At 36.2% G+C, this 15,108-nt stretch overlaps 1 pseudogene; it reads left to right on the forward strand.

Moving 5' to 3' along the window:
* Positions 1-4,030: 4,030 nt before the first annotated feature.
* The window catches only part of LOC139936420 (uncharacterized), a 35,235-nt pseudogene continuing 24,157 nt past the window's right edge, over positions 4,031-15,108 (forward strand).

Raw genomic sequence — 15,108 nt, forward strand, 5'->3', positions numbered from 1 at the left:
GTAATTAAAAAGCTGGGCAGTTCTTTTCAGAACAGAGGACTTGAGAGAAGTCCCCTGAAAATCTTCTCCGTGGTGTAGTAGAATATAGATTATAGCAAGAACAAACTCAACCTGGCAAGTATCTACATGTACACACATGGTGTTGCCACAAACTAAATATATATCAATACCTCACCATGCAATCCCTCAAATCCCATAGAAACCATTTCTTAAACACATTAAAATGACTGACATGTCTCGCCAAAGTACTTTTACAAAATCCTTTTTGTACACTAGCAACTTGTTTGCATGTTCTTCCATTGATCTCAATTGGATGTTTCTTGGTTGGAAACTTATGCTGAAGTTTCCTATTTCCATTGATCTCACTTGGTTGTTCTTGGTTGCAACTTATGCTGAAGTTTCCTACTTCCATTGATCTCACTTGGATGTTTCTTGGTTGCAACTTATGCTGAAGTTTCCTACTTCCATTGATCTCACTTGGATGTTTCTTGATTGAAACTTATGCTGAAGTTTCCTACTTCCATTGATCTCACTTGGATGTTTCTTGGTTGCAACTTACGCTGAAGTTTCCTACTTCCATTGATCTCACTTGGATGTTTCTTGGTTGCAACTTATGCTGAAGTTTCCTACTTCCATTGATCTCACTTGGATGTTTCTTGGTTGCAACTTATGCTGAAGTTTCCTACTTCCATTGATCTCACTTGGATGTTTCTTGATTGAAACTTATGCTGAAGTTTCCTACTTCCATTGATCTCACTTGGATGTTTCTTGGTTGCAACTTATGCTGAAGTTTCCTACTTCCATTGATCTCACTTGGATGTTTCTTGATTGAAACTTATGCTGAAGTTTCCTACTTCCATTGATCTCACTTGGATGTTTCTTGGTTGCAACTTACGCTGAAGTTTCCTACTTCCATTGATCTCACTTGGATGTTTCTTGGTTGAAACTTATGCTGAAGTTTCCTACTTCCATTGATCTCACTTGGATGTTTCTTGGTTGCAACTTATGCTAAAGTTTCCTACTTCCATTGATCTCACTTGGATGTTTCTTGGTTGCAACTTATGCTTAAGTTTACTATACTTCCATTGATCTCACTTGGATGTTTCTTGGTTGAAACTTATGCTGAAGTTTACTATACTTCCATTGATCTCACTTGGATGTTTCTTGGTTGCAACTTATGCTGAAGTTTCCTACTTCCATTGATCTCACTTGGATGTTTCTTGGTTGCAACTTATGCTGAAGTTTCCTACTTCCATTGATCTCACTTGGATGTTTCTTGATTGAAACTTATGCTGAAGTTTACTATACTTCCATTGATCTCACTTGGATGTTTCTTGGTCGAAACTTATGCTGAAGTTTACTATACTTCCATTGATCTCACTTGGTTGTTCTTGGTTGCAACTTATGCTGAAGTTTCCTACTTCCATTGATCTCACTTGGATGTTTCTTGGTTGCAACTTATGCTGAAGTTTCCTACTTTAGTTTGGTTAAAAAACTTTATATATTTGTAAACCAGCTTTGTACGTGTGCTTCCATTCCTGGTTCAACTTATGAGACGGTTCTGGGTTCAATTTCTGTCTTAGTTTCCCATGTTTACTTGAAGGAAAAACCCTGCATATCTACTTGAATATCAGGTTTTTATTTTTGCTTCAGCAAAGTAGCTGCATATACTTTTGAGCATTTATTCACAATCTTGTTGGTGTAAGGTATGACATCTGCACTACTGAGCAGATTGTTGTGGGTTCGAGTCCCACCCAATTTGCCTATAGGTGATTGAAGGCATTGAATATACATATAGAGCTAGAATGCTAAAAATATTATATACAGCATCAGAAAAAATTGAAATGCGACGCCAAGTGTTTTCACAAAAGCCTTATTGTACACCAGTAACTTATACACATTATGTACTTCCATTGAATGCATTATAGATGATTCTGGGTTCAACTTTTGCTCCTCATAGAACCAATCAAAGCAGTGACTGACTGTACACTGAAACCTCTGAACTTACTCCCACTTCTCTCACATCTCTTCAGTCTCCTGACGATGACTAGTGCAAGCTATAGTCCAAAGGTTGAGACCAATTAAGAATTCACTTTGTTTTAGTGAAGTTAATAGCGATCTAATATCTTAAGACGTTTTCCTGGTCGATTTTCTACCTTCCACCCAGGTAGTAGTTAAAAGGCAGGCGGTTCTTTTCGCAACAGAGAAGTCTTCTGAAAATCTACTCTGTGATAGTAGAATAAATAGCAAGAACAAAATCTACCTTGCAATAGACAAAACACATGGTGTTACCAAAAACCAAATGTATATCAATACCTCACCATGCAATGTCTCAAATCCCATAGAAAAAAATTCTTAAACTCATTAAAAGGATTGAAATGTCATGCCAAAGTATTTTCACAAAAGCCTTTTTTGTACATGAGCAACTTGTATGCATTATGTACTTGCATTGATCTCACTTGGATGGTTCTGGGTTCAACTTATGCTGAAGTTTCCTAGTTTTACTTGGTAAAAAATCTTTATATGTTTTTCAGTTTTTATATTTTGTGCTTCAGCGACTTCCCTATGTTAAGCTCCTGCAATACCTTTCAGCATTGATAGGCGTGACAAGGTGTGACATCTGCACAACTATGCAGATTGTTGTGGGTTCGAGTCCCACCCAATTTGTCTGTAAATGCTCTAAGGTATTATATAAGCATAGCTAGGTTCCTGAAGTACAAAACTTTCCACAAAATTGAATTGATTGAATCCAAGTAAAATAACAATTCAAAAGCATAATTTGTACCCAAAAGACTTCCTTTTCAGACTTTTGTCACCAAAACTTATGCAAATGAGTTAGAGAAAATATGCTCAGGCAGTTTTCATTATTTAGTTGGTGAGGAACAAATAGCAACTTTGTGTTTGCATGTGCAGGGGTAGAATTTGCTAGAAATAAATGTTAACATTGATTGACAATGTTAACAATTGCATGCTAACAAGCCTTGTGGCTGCACCTTTTGAGCATTGCCAGTTTACCAACCTAGTAAATAACTTTAGTTATGTCATTCAAAATATGAGTGACTTTTAAGGTAACTATTAGATTTTGACAATTAAAATCCTTTTGGAAGTTAATATTCATAAGCACGAAATTCCTCCAGTGTTGCTCAATTGATTAGAAACCTACAGTGGCCCAACAATTTTAATTATTTTCTTTTGCCAGCAATAGCTGTATCAGCTAAAAAAAATAATTGTGCAAGTTCATCATTCTTTTGACAAAAAGTCCATTTTCACAATTAGTAATTATACCCAAACAACTTTTACTAGTATAAGTCCAAAGGCTCACTCTCTGTTATAAAACTCATATCCAGTTCCAATTCTCCAAAGAAATATTTCCATCTGATAAACTAATAATCACCCCCCCCCCCCCCCCCCCGCCGCCAAAAAAGCAAACAAACAAAAACAAATCACCCCAACAAAAATGCTAGTTATTGTTTGTAAACGGCTTGACAAAGGCTGACAAATGACAACACAACGCAACACACATAAACAACAGAAGCAGTCACTATACCAATTATTTTTGCTGTGACAAATTTTCCAACAGCGAAATCTATTTTCACATCATTTAAAAGCCCAGTCAAAACATCTAACTCAGTTTTTAACAATCACTTTTCTAAATTTCAGTGACGTGACCTTTTACAACTGAACTGTAAGAAAACCTGTTTACTGTTAACGATTCTGGAGTAACAGACACCAACTGTGCTTTCAATAGCTTCATGGTACCTGCTTTTGCTATTAAACCTGTTCTGAAAACAATTCACTATTGTGTATCTTATTTTTATTTCTATAGAGTTGCTACTGAATTTCCATGCAGTACGCTAGGATGGTCTTGCAGCAGCAGTGCTTAATGGAACCACACATGGACACGGGGTTGGAAGACCACAAGTCAGCTGGATCTCTGAACTTACGGTAGCGACACAACCACACAACCCTGGAGAAGTAGACGGTTGTTACTACATCACCAGGCAGTAGCCTTCATTGACTGATGTTGATGATGAACGAAGGAAATCAGAAGGAGTTTCAAAAGTGTCACTTTGGACGGATGTTGGATGCTGGTGGGGGCTTAGTGGCCACAGCTCCCCTAGGACCTGGATCCTGCCACTGGTGGACATTTTCAGGAACAAGACTGAGCAGGACACCTGAAGTGATTGCTGAAGAGTAAAGCACAGTTTCTTCTGTGAAGGTACAGAACAATTTGTTTATAAACACGTGAGTTTAACCCATTTTTGTTCCCCATTGAAGTGTGTAACTTGTATAATCGAATATGACTTCTCGTGACAGTACTATCATATTCAATCTCAATTATTGAGTAATTACTCAATTAGGCATTGAGGCATTACTCGCATAACTCATTGAGACTTTACTCAATGATGCATTACTCTAGGGAAATTAAGCTTCTTTTCTGAGTAAACAATTGTAGTGGTTTTTAACTTTTGACTTTGCTAAACAAAAGTTGACAGTATATCTTGATTTGGCTGTATTCCCTGTACCCACAAATCTTTGTTGTCTTTAAACCACTATTGCATCGGGCAGGAGTAGCAGCTTTGTGTAATGAATGCGCTAGTGAATCGAAACGGTTACATATTGCGCTGCCGGACAAGTTTCCCGTGTGACCCTTTTCATATAGGTCGGCATGATTCAAGTATGTAATGACTCCCGAGGTCAGGATATGATATTATTATAAGGACCCTCTTTCACTGCCATTGGTCAGACCATGTCTCCGAACAAAACCAGATTTGTTTGAGAATTTCCCTCAATATGGACATCGCGTGCTGGATCAACAGGTCTGGCAAATAACAGCATTTTACCATGTGTGTAGCAGGCATCATTTTAACAATCACAATGCCTTTTCCATTGTGATTACTTTCAATATTTATTGGACTAAACCAAAGGACGAGGGAAACAATGTGACTGTGTGAATGGCATGTTAGCAATATGTTGACTTTGGGTAATTGGAGAACTGAATACTTTGTACATAAAATACTGGGTGCTGTATCAATATTCTCAATTTTTTTTGATTATCAGACTTTAAAATTTGACTCCTTAAAATCATTGGACACTATTTGTTGTTACTTCAAGTAATTGTTAGTATCAAAATTTCTTGGTAGTTAAACGAGCTCTGGATAACTGTTTATAGTATTAAACATCAGAAACAATTCTTCACAGATTTGTTTTTTATATGCAAAATGTGCGGATCACCAAGTGAGAATCTTTGATAGTATTACCAAATGTAATGTGAAACTAATATCAGGGAGCAATTTCAACTGAATACAACCCAACCTTCGTTAAGACAAACGCAGGATAATTTAATTACCAATCAGAAGTGTCCTATAATCTGGGATCTAATTTTGAAAATAAGTTGAAAACCTCTTTCATCCAAATAGTTGTTTGTACGTGTATGTAAAACCAAACCTGATGTTTGGGGGTCATCCGTTATTACACATTGCAAAGATTTCAATTTCACAAACAAATTTGAAAAAAATGGTTTATATTCTTATTAGCAATTGCTGCTTAACAACTTTCAATGAGACCTGACCCAAAGTGGATCAAGATGGATCAGCAGCTGATGATTCATTTCAGGGCCCAATTTGATAGAGCTGCTTAAACAAAGAGCAGCCTAAACAAAAAGCAACTTAGCAAAAACTACCAGCCTACCAGAGTAACCAGGCAAAGTACCAATCCACATGTACTGATTTTGACTGGTTTCCCGCTAACTTTTCTGATTAAAGAAGTTTCATAAAATTGAAATCCTGCAGCTCTTTCAAAACGGAGCTGCTTAAGCACAAAGAGCAGCTGAGCACAACAACATTATGCTTACCAGAAAAGACTACCAGTAAAGACCCCATGACACATGTGCAATACTCATTTTTGTTAAATAGATAAATGAATCTGCTTATGCAGTTCTATGAAACTAGACCAAGATCGTACTTTCACAGTTTTCGTGCTAAACAAAAATAGCCCCAGAATGTTACGTGTTTTCACCTGTCAGTTATAGTCAGCTATCTGTCTGAGACGGTCTTCGCTTTGTCAGTCATTAAGCCTGTTGCAATAAGCCATTCTTAGATAAGTCGGCGAATAGTAATGAAATATGAACAAACACACATTACTATATCTTTGATTACAACTGGTCGTCATTATCCAATAATGCCAAACCATCCGTAACAACAATTAGTGATGGCCTGGAAACACCCTAAAGTAAGAACACGAGGCGACCAGCCTTTATCCAGCCTTTATTCAGCCTTTATGCTTAGAAGCGTTGATTGTAAAGAGTCAAGTTATCTTGGCACAATTTCTGATGGCAGAGTCGTAGAATGTGGGTCAAGGCCCAGTCATAGTTATGCCTGTGCTGAACTTTAATGTTAAAAGAAGTGTGGATTGTAAATGGTCATCTTGGCTCAAGTTCTGATGGCCGAATTTTAGAATGTGGGTCAAGATTCACATCATTTATAATGAACACTTCTATATTAACTTAAAGTTCATTACAGGCATGACTATGGGTATGGATCTTGACCCGCATTCTACGATTCAGCCATCAGAATTTGAGGCAAGAAAACTTGACCATTTACATTTAAGTTCTAAAGGCTGAGTTATAGAATGTGGGTCAAAATCAAATGTTATAAGCAAGTGGTAAACTTGAATGCTTAGAAGTGTTTGTTGTAAATTTTCAAATTATCTTCCAGCTTTCGTGACGGAAGTAAAGCTAAATCGTTTGGTGTGCCTCAAGTTTAAACTATTTCCATTTCAACTGCAGGGAAGGGTACCCTCTTTTAAAAAAAGTTGAAAGCACACAAAACAAAATTAGCCTGAACACAACTTGGAGTTTCCAACTTTTAAAAGTACTGGTTCTTTCTAGATATTTTGTTCTTGCATCAGATACTTTGCTTAATCGACATCTCACTGAATAAAAAGAAAAATAGTAGTAAATTTTAAATTTTTAACTTAGTTTTTAACTTTTTTAACTTTTAAATTTTTAAATGTAAAATAACTTTTTCAACAACTAATGTTTAAATTTCATTGATCTGCTTTCAGCACACAAAAGTAGTTAAGCCAATAAAATTATGCTTACCAGTCTAAGGGTACCAGCTAAAACAATCATGTCACATGGACCATGTGACTACAACACTATCGTTTTTGCCTCTCCTTAAAATGTGTTAAGCGGTATTTTACTGCTTCAGCAGCTTTATGAAGTTGGGCAATTGGTGTTTTTGTAGTTTTTAACAGAAATTTTAAAGATCTTTACATGAGTAATGAAACGTACTTCCTGTCTTAGAAGTCTTAATTGTAGATAATTTTGATTGTAAATGGCGAATCATAATCTTGGCCCAATTTCTGATGGCAGAGTCATAGAATGTGGGTCAGATCCATGGTGTTAGTTAAGCATGACATTTTTTGGTCTTGGCAAAGTTAACCCCAAAATGTTCACGTCTTTTTAGCCAAGTGAGGAGATTTCTTTCGTTCTATTGCGCTATGATCTTGATGGAATAGCACCTTATAAATTTTAATTGTTATGTTATGTTAAGTTAACCCCTACTGATCCATCAATGAAAATAGCCTGCTATAAGAAACCTGCATATCTTGATACTGCAATATCTTCTGCTGCATTTAACCATCAATAAGACTGTTTTATGTCAGACAAGGCATCTGGACATCTTCTCCATCTTCTTCAGGATGTTCAGGTAAATGGAAGATATCTCTGCAAGACACAGACTGATGAAAGTGTTTATAACCTGAGAAACATTCAAGGAAATGTAACAAAATGGCATGCCAGCTTTTGTCCTCATTGTATGTTACATTAAGAATCTCAGTCAGATGAAGGCAATCAGATTTCAAGCACAGTCCATCATACCCTGGGAACTGTCTCATCTTCATTGTACTCAAACCTGCTTAAACTACTGAGGCATCAGTATCTACTCCTTATCCATAGATAGTCAGAAGATGCTGCCATCAGAGAGGGCATTTGTTTGAAGTTACTTCATACCTTGTGAAGACATTCCAGAAGTTTCCTGTTCTCAAAAGTTGTATCTTTGGTATGACAGGGTGCTAATCACAATGCATCTAATAAGTGAAGACTCCAGATGGAAGTAGATGCAAGAACTGCACAAAATTGCCACCAAAATCGGTTGTTTATTTCATGAAGTCCAGTCACAGAGTGGATTGTATGTCATGTTTGATACTGATGGAGGACTGTCATATCTAATAAGAACAGCAATGAACAACCAGGATACCAGTATGTGTTGATGATGAATAACCACTGGAAACGAACGTAATTTGAGACTACAGACTCAAGTATATACGCAAGAAATTATAATTGATACCAACACCAGTTGTTTATTTCATGAAGTCCAGTCACAGAGTGGATTGTGTGTCATGAACCATGTTTTGTGCTGATAGAGGTTGTCATATCTAATGTAGTTTCAGAGTAACAAGGATACCAATGTTGATAGTGAAATAGTCAAGGGAAACATTTACATTGGAAACACTTATAGGAAAGATTTATATAATTAGATGCAAGAACTGGATATTTGCCATCAATGACGTTGTTTATTTCATGAAGTCCAGTCACAGAGTGGTCTGTATGTCATGTTTGATACTGATGGAGGACTGTCATATCATGGAGGAATAAATTATGTAGTTTCCGAGCAACAATTATTATTGATGGTGACATAGTCAAGGAAAATTATAGATGCAAGAACCGAATATTTGCCACCATCGTCGGTTGTTTTTTCATTCATGAAGTCCAGTCACAGAGTGGATTGTATGTCATGTTTGATACTGATGAGGACTGACCTATCTAATGTTGTTCTGGAGCAATAATTACTTACCAGGATACCAATAAGAGTTAATGGTGAAATAGTCAAGGGAAACATGTATAAGTGGAGACTCCAGACTGAAGTATAGATGCAAGAACTGCATAGTTGACATCTACATGGGTTGTTTATTTCATGAAGTCCAGTCACAGAGTGGTTTCTATGTCATGTTTGATACTGATGGAGGACTGTCATATCTAATGTAGTTCAAGAGCTATAATGAGCGACCAAGACACCAATAAGTGTTAAATTTTAAATGTTTAACTTTTTAACTTTTAAAAAAAACTTTTTAACTTTTTAAACTATTTTTAACTGTTTAACTTTTGAAAATGTTCAATCTGGGCCCAATGTTACAAATCTGCTTTAAGCATATCACAATTTTTTTAAATGATTAGCTTTTAAAAATTGTCCATGAAGCATATCATGTATGGTGGTAAAATTTGTGCAACACCTAGAGAGAATGTGGGTCAAGATCCATAGTGAAAATTAAACTTGGGGTAAACTTTAATGCTGAGAAGCGTTGATTGTTAATGGTGAAGTTTTCTTGCCTCAAATTCTGATGGCTGAATCTTTGAATGTTGGTCAAGATCCATAGTCATAGTTAAGCCTGTGGTGAACTTTAATGTTAATAGAAGTGTTGATTGTAAATGGTCATCTTGGCTCAAGTTCTGATGGCCGAATCTGAGGATGTGGGTCAAGATCCACACAATTTACAATGAACGCTTCTATATTAACTTAAAGTTCATCACAGGCATGACTATTACTATGGATCTTGACCAACATTCAAAGATTCAGCCATCAGAATTTGAGGCAAGAAAACTTCACCATTAACTGTCAACACTTCTAAGCATTAAAGTTTACCCCAGGTTTAATTTTCACTATGGATCTTGACCCACATTCTCTCTAGGTGTTGCACAAATTTTACCACCATACATGATATGCTTCATGGACAATTTTTAAAAGCTAATCATCAAAAAAAACATGATATGCTGAAAGCGTTGTTTTCAAATTATCTTACAGCTTTGAAGCTGGAAGTAGCTTAATGGTTGGTGTCCCTTAGATGCACGTGTGTGTGACGCAATGTCTTAAGGGAGTACTATTAACAAACACAAAGAGATGGGTACCCCCTTTAAACAATAATTGAAGTTGAAAATAGTAAAACAATCAAACAAAATTTTGCCTGAACACACATTAGATCAAACACACGATGTGTATTTTGTTCTAATTTAAGATATTTTGGTTAATCAGCATCCTACTGGAGTAGAGAACAATAATAGTAAATTTTAATTTTTTAATGTTTTTAACCTTTTTAACTTTTTAAAATGTTCACATTTCGTTGATCTGCTTTCAGCAGCAAAAGTAAATAAATGAATTCATGCTTACCAGACTGAGGGTACCAAGCAAAAAATTCATATCACATGCAACATGTGACCGGTGTGTATTGCTCATAGAAAAATATGAAATAACTAATGTTTAGCGGCATTTTGTTCTACAGTAGCTAAGCACAATGAAATGGTGCTTACCAGACTTAAGGATAGCAGCTGTATAGGCATGTCACTTGCACCATGTGACTGGTGTGCTGTCATTTTGCCCTTGCTAAAATGGGTAAATCAGTATTTTAATGCTTAGCAGCTTTATGAAGTTTGGCAACTGGTGTTTCTGTGGTTTTTTTGTCAGTAATTTGTAAGATTTTGGGATGGGTCATGAGGAGGTTGGAGTGGAACTAGTTATCTTAAAAGTTTTAATTGTAAATAATCTTCATTGTAAATGGCAAAGTTATCTTGGCTCAAGTTCTGATGTTGGGCAGACTCAGATACAGAAATGTTAAGCCTGTGGTGAACTTTAATGCTAAGAAGCGTTGATTGTGAATAGACAAATTATCTTAGCTCACATGTTCTAACGGCAGATTGATAGAATGTGGGTCAAGATCCATAGTCATAGTTTAGACTGTGCTGAACTTTAATGCTTAGAAGGGTTGATTGTATGGTCAAGTTATCTTGGCTCAAGTTCTGATGGTTGAATCGTAGATTGTTGGTCAATCGATAGTCATAGTTAAGCCTGTGGTAAAGTTTAATGTTAATAGAAGTGTTGATTGTAAATGGTCATCTTGGCTCAAGTTCTGATGGCCGAATCTTAGGATGTGGGTCAAGATCCACACAATTTACAATTGATGCTTCTATAACGATTAAAGTTCACCACAGGCTTAGCTATGACTATGGATCTTGGCCAGCAGTCTACAACTCAGCCACTGGAATTTGAACCAAGAAAACTTGACCGTTTCAAATTAACTCTTCGTAGCATTAAAATTCACTTCATGGAACTTCTTGTCTTAAAAATTTGATTTGTAGATAATATTCATTGTAAATGCTTAGGTATCTTGGCTCAAGTTCCCATTGCAGATTCACATATAGAATGTTAAGCCTGTGGTGAACTTTAGTGCTCAGAAGCAAGGAGTGTAAATGGACAAGTGATCTTGGCTCACAAGTTCTCATGGCTTATTATTCATAGAATACGGGTCAAGATCTGTAGTCAGAGTTAAGTCTGTGGTGAACTTTATTACTCAGAATAGTTGATTGAAAGTGGTCAAGTTATCATGGCACTTAACTCATCTCGACACTGAACTCAACGGACTCGCAATCTGATGTCTGAGTCATATATAGGATCCAGATTCGTTGTCGTAGTTAGTTGACAAACTTTGATGAAAGAATTTTTAGCAGCATTTATTGTAAGGTGTAAGATTTCTTCGCACTTGACTCAAGTTCTGATGGCCGGGTCTTAGAATGTGGGTTGAGAACCATAATCATAGTTGTTGTGAACTGCAGTTTAGAATGTATAATAGCCAAGTCATCTGAGCATTGGAACTCATGTACTTATTGTAGGAGTTGTCAAAATGTTAGTTTAGATGCAGACCTTGATGTAGCTAGGGGGGTGGGGGCAAAGGGTGAGGACATGTGCCATATAGTATGTTGTGTTTATTTTATGTTCTGAGGTTTATTGGGGGGGGGGGGGGGCGATGGGTTAAGTTTGTGACATGGCATCATCCTCTCATCTTGCCCCCAGGCGCCACGAACCCTATCTGCTCTATTGGATGCATCTATATACACAGCTGTACACAATGACAACATGTTTAAAGTTTACTTATAAACATTTAGTGACAATGCTTTGTACTTTCAAGGTATCGATGGTTGTACATCTGCCTAGTGTGCATGTATGGAACTTCTATATAAAATTTGCTTGCTACCCTGGACTTCATGTGTGTACAGCCCCTGGTCGTAGTTAAAGACTGGTCTATTGGTTGACAAGGGTATTTATCCAACACTGATGATTGCCAACATCTCAGCGATCAACATTCTTTTGTTCATGAACATCAATCAAGTCGCTTGTCCGACCACAAGTTGACGTACAGGTCAGATTCAAAGCACTGATTCCAGGATGTTGTTGACCACATGGTTTGTGCGGTTTCTTTCTTCTATAAAATTCTACCTTCAGTCATTGTTCAAAACTTCAGAGAGGACAACATTGATGTACATGTATGAGCTTCTTCATCTAAGGAGACTTGAATGAGGCAATGGTGCTTGTGAATCAATACTCACTGTGTGGGGAAACAGCACTGTCTCTACCAAGCTTCTCCCTGTAGTTGACTGGATTGATGCTCATAAGATGCTACCTCTTTCTTCAGATGACACTATCTCTGATGATAAGATGCTGACTCTCTCTTCATCATCATGATCTGTTGCTTGTGCAGTGGTGCTTTTGAATCTGTTAAAAGCAGTGTTTTGGTTTTACAGCCTTTTTTGCTGATTGGTGAAAAGTTAAATATAATAAAACATGGCCAAAACATTGTTTTATAAGTTTACAAAGTTTTTACTTAAAAGCAGGTTGTTTTTAAAGCCCTGAATCCTTCAATATCCTCTAAATGGTGAACTGGGGAGTAGTCAATTGTGAAGGGCATCATGGTTTATAATTATTGGTACATACAGTAACTTTAGGACAAGAGAGTAAGGCAAGAAATGCTTGTTCACCACATTGGAAAATTTGTATACAGATACATAAAATTATGTGCATTGCTTTGAATGCTATTTCGTTTTTATTATAAATTGTACACTACACATTGCACACAGTGCATGATGCATTTCCTGCCTTAAAGTATTTAGACAACTCTTGTGCATTTAATGTTTTAGTTGCATTAAATTTTGTAGTGCCCTCAATTTTCAAAAATCCTCCACTAAAAGCTACATGGAAATTTGAAGATTTGAGGCTGAGAGTATTCAAATTGATACAGCAACTCTAAAGGTCTTCTACATTGTAATGTGATATGGCATTCATAATGTTCAATGTATTTCTTGGGAATATCTTTTTTTTTGAAAGAAAATTTTAAAATTATCTGTTTGTGAAGATGCCTTTCTTCGGTTGTGAAATGCTTAGTTCTCTAGTCCATGTCCATATTGAGTGTCGTTAAAATAGATCGTCGCCGTCGTCTTTGTCGTTATGCTTGGTTCTGCGCCAATTCGTAATAGCCGGCCGGGCTGCGTTCAACCTCGTCATCTTTTCACTGTTGTGCTTCAATGCATTTTTTGGGCACTTTTACTTGATAGGTTTGTTGTTTCTGCTTTGCATCATCTATATACAAACTTCCAAACAAAGTTTTGCATAATGATGTAAAGCTTTTCAAAAAATCAAACACTTTAAATCTTGGCTGTGTTCCGTGGGTTGATGTGGCTGGCAGCCAAAGGCGCCCTTGCATGCAATTTAGTTCTAAGCTGCGAGTAATTACCTCCCCCAAATTATTATAAAATAAGGCAAAAGAATTATTATAAAATAAGGCAAAAGAATTATTATAAAATAAGGCAAAAGAATTAGTTTTTAAACCAGTTTAATACAGAAAACCAATTGATCTTCATTGTCATTGTGCATGTATTCTCAAACTGAGGCTATAAAGAACACTACTCACTGCTTACTGCTCGTAATATTCCTGCTTGAACTTTGTGTGGGTATAGGAACACAAGCCACATTGATATGTTTTCTTCATTAACTGTGATTTTCTGAACTTGATAGATCTGCTGTCGCAAGAAGTCATGTTTGAGCTTTGCTTTTAAGAACCCCCCCCCCCTTGGTGTTTGATAATTCGCATATTTGTAACAAGTGTAGTTTTCATTTAGTATAAGGCGCATCTATGCATACAATTATTATGCATTTATTCATTCATTCATATTCATTCATTCTTATTAAAAACCAACTGGTAGCTGAGTTATGTGGCATTATACAGGGTTAAATTGCGTTTAAAAAATTACAGAGAAAAAGACATAAAATAGCACCACCGCTGTATGGGGATACATATAGGTACATTTTAACAAAGATGAAAATAAATACGAGTATAAATTTGACAAACTATGAAAGGGCATTATGAAAAAGCACAGAGTGTTGAGGGAACCCTATAATACATGCAAAATATACTTAATAATAGGCATGGCTTTAAGATCATCCATACCACTGATCCTCAAACTGTTTGACATGACCCAAAAAATTAGACCACAACCTGTGACAAAATTGCAGAACTGCATCACAAAAGTTATGATTTCTCTCACCTGGCAAGACTGAAGATCTGAAAAGATGTTCTTGAAGATGACATTTCAGATTATTTTATTTCTCAGCAAAGTAAAAATAGTTAAGTTTAGGCCTACAATAGTCGTCAATTTCACAAAACTCTGCCTTTTTGAGGATTAAGACTTACGACAAGTTAAATTCCGTATCCGAAGACGTTCGGACGCATTGAACCCATCCTAAGTAAGAATGATTAACTCTTCCTTTAACGAGGTATGATTAATTCTAGCGTTTGTGAAATTGGCTTTATAATGGTAGTAAAATATTTGACTATGCCAGTATATTGCATTAGAGTAGTTTAATGTTGTACTAGGATAGTTTTTCTAGGATAGTTTTTCAGTAATATTAGAAGCAGAAGTAAATAAGTAGCAGTAGAATGGTATTAGAATATTTAATTATGCCAGTATATAACATTAAAGTAGTTTAAGATAGTACTAGGATAGTTTTTCAGTAAATGTTAGAAGTAGAAGTAGATAGAAATAATTTATCAGTAAATATTTAAATATTAGAAGTAGTAGTAGTAATAGTATATAACAGCATATCTTCAACAACATGTTTCAGGATCTTTTCAGATCAGTTTCTAGGAAACTTATGGGGAAAAACACCAAAGCTGGTCCTTGTTCTGTAGTAATTAACAATAATAAGCTTCCATTATTGAATGTCA

The sequence above is a fragment of the Asterias amurensis genome, chromosome 4 (assembly GCF_032118995.1).
Source record: "Asterias amurensis chromosome 4, ASM3211899v1".
NCBI classification, from domain to species: Eukaryota; Metazoa; Echinodermata; class Asteroidea; order Forcipulatida; family Asteriidae; genus Asterias; species Asterias amurensis.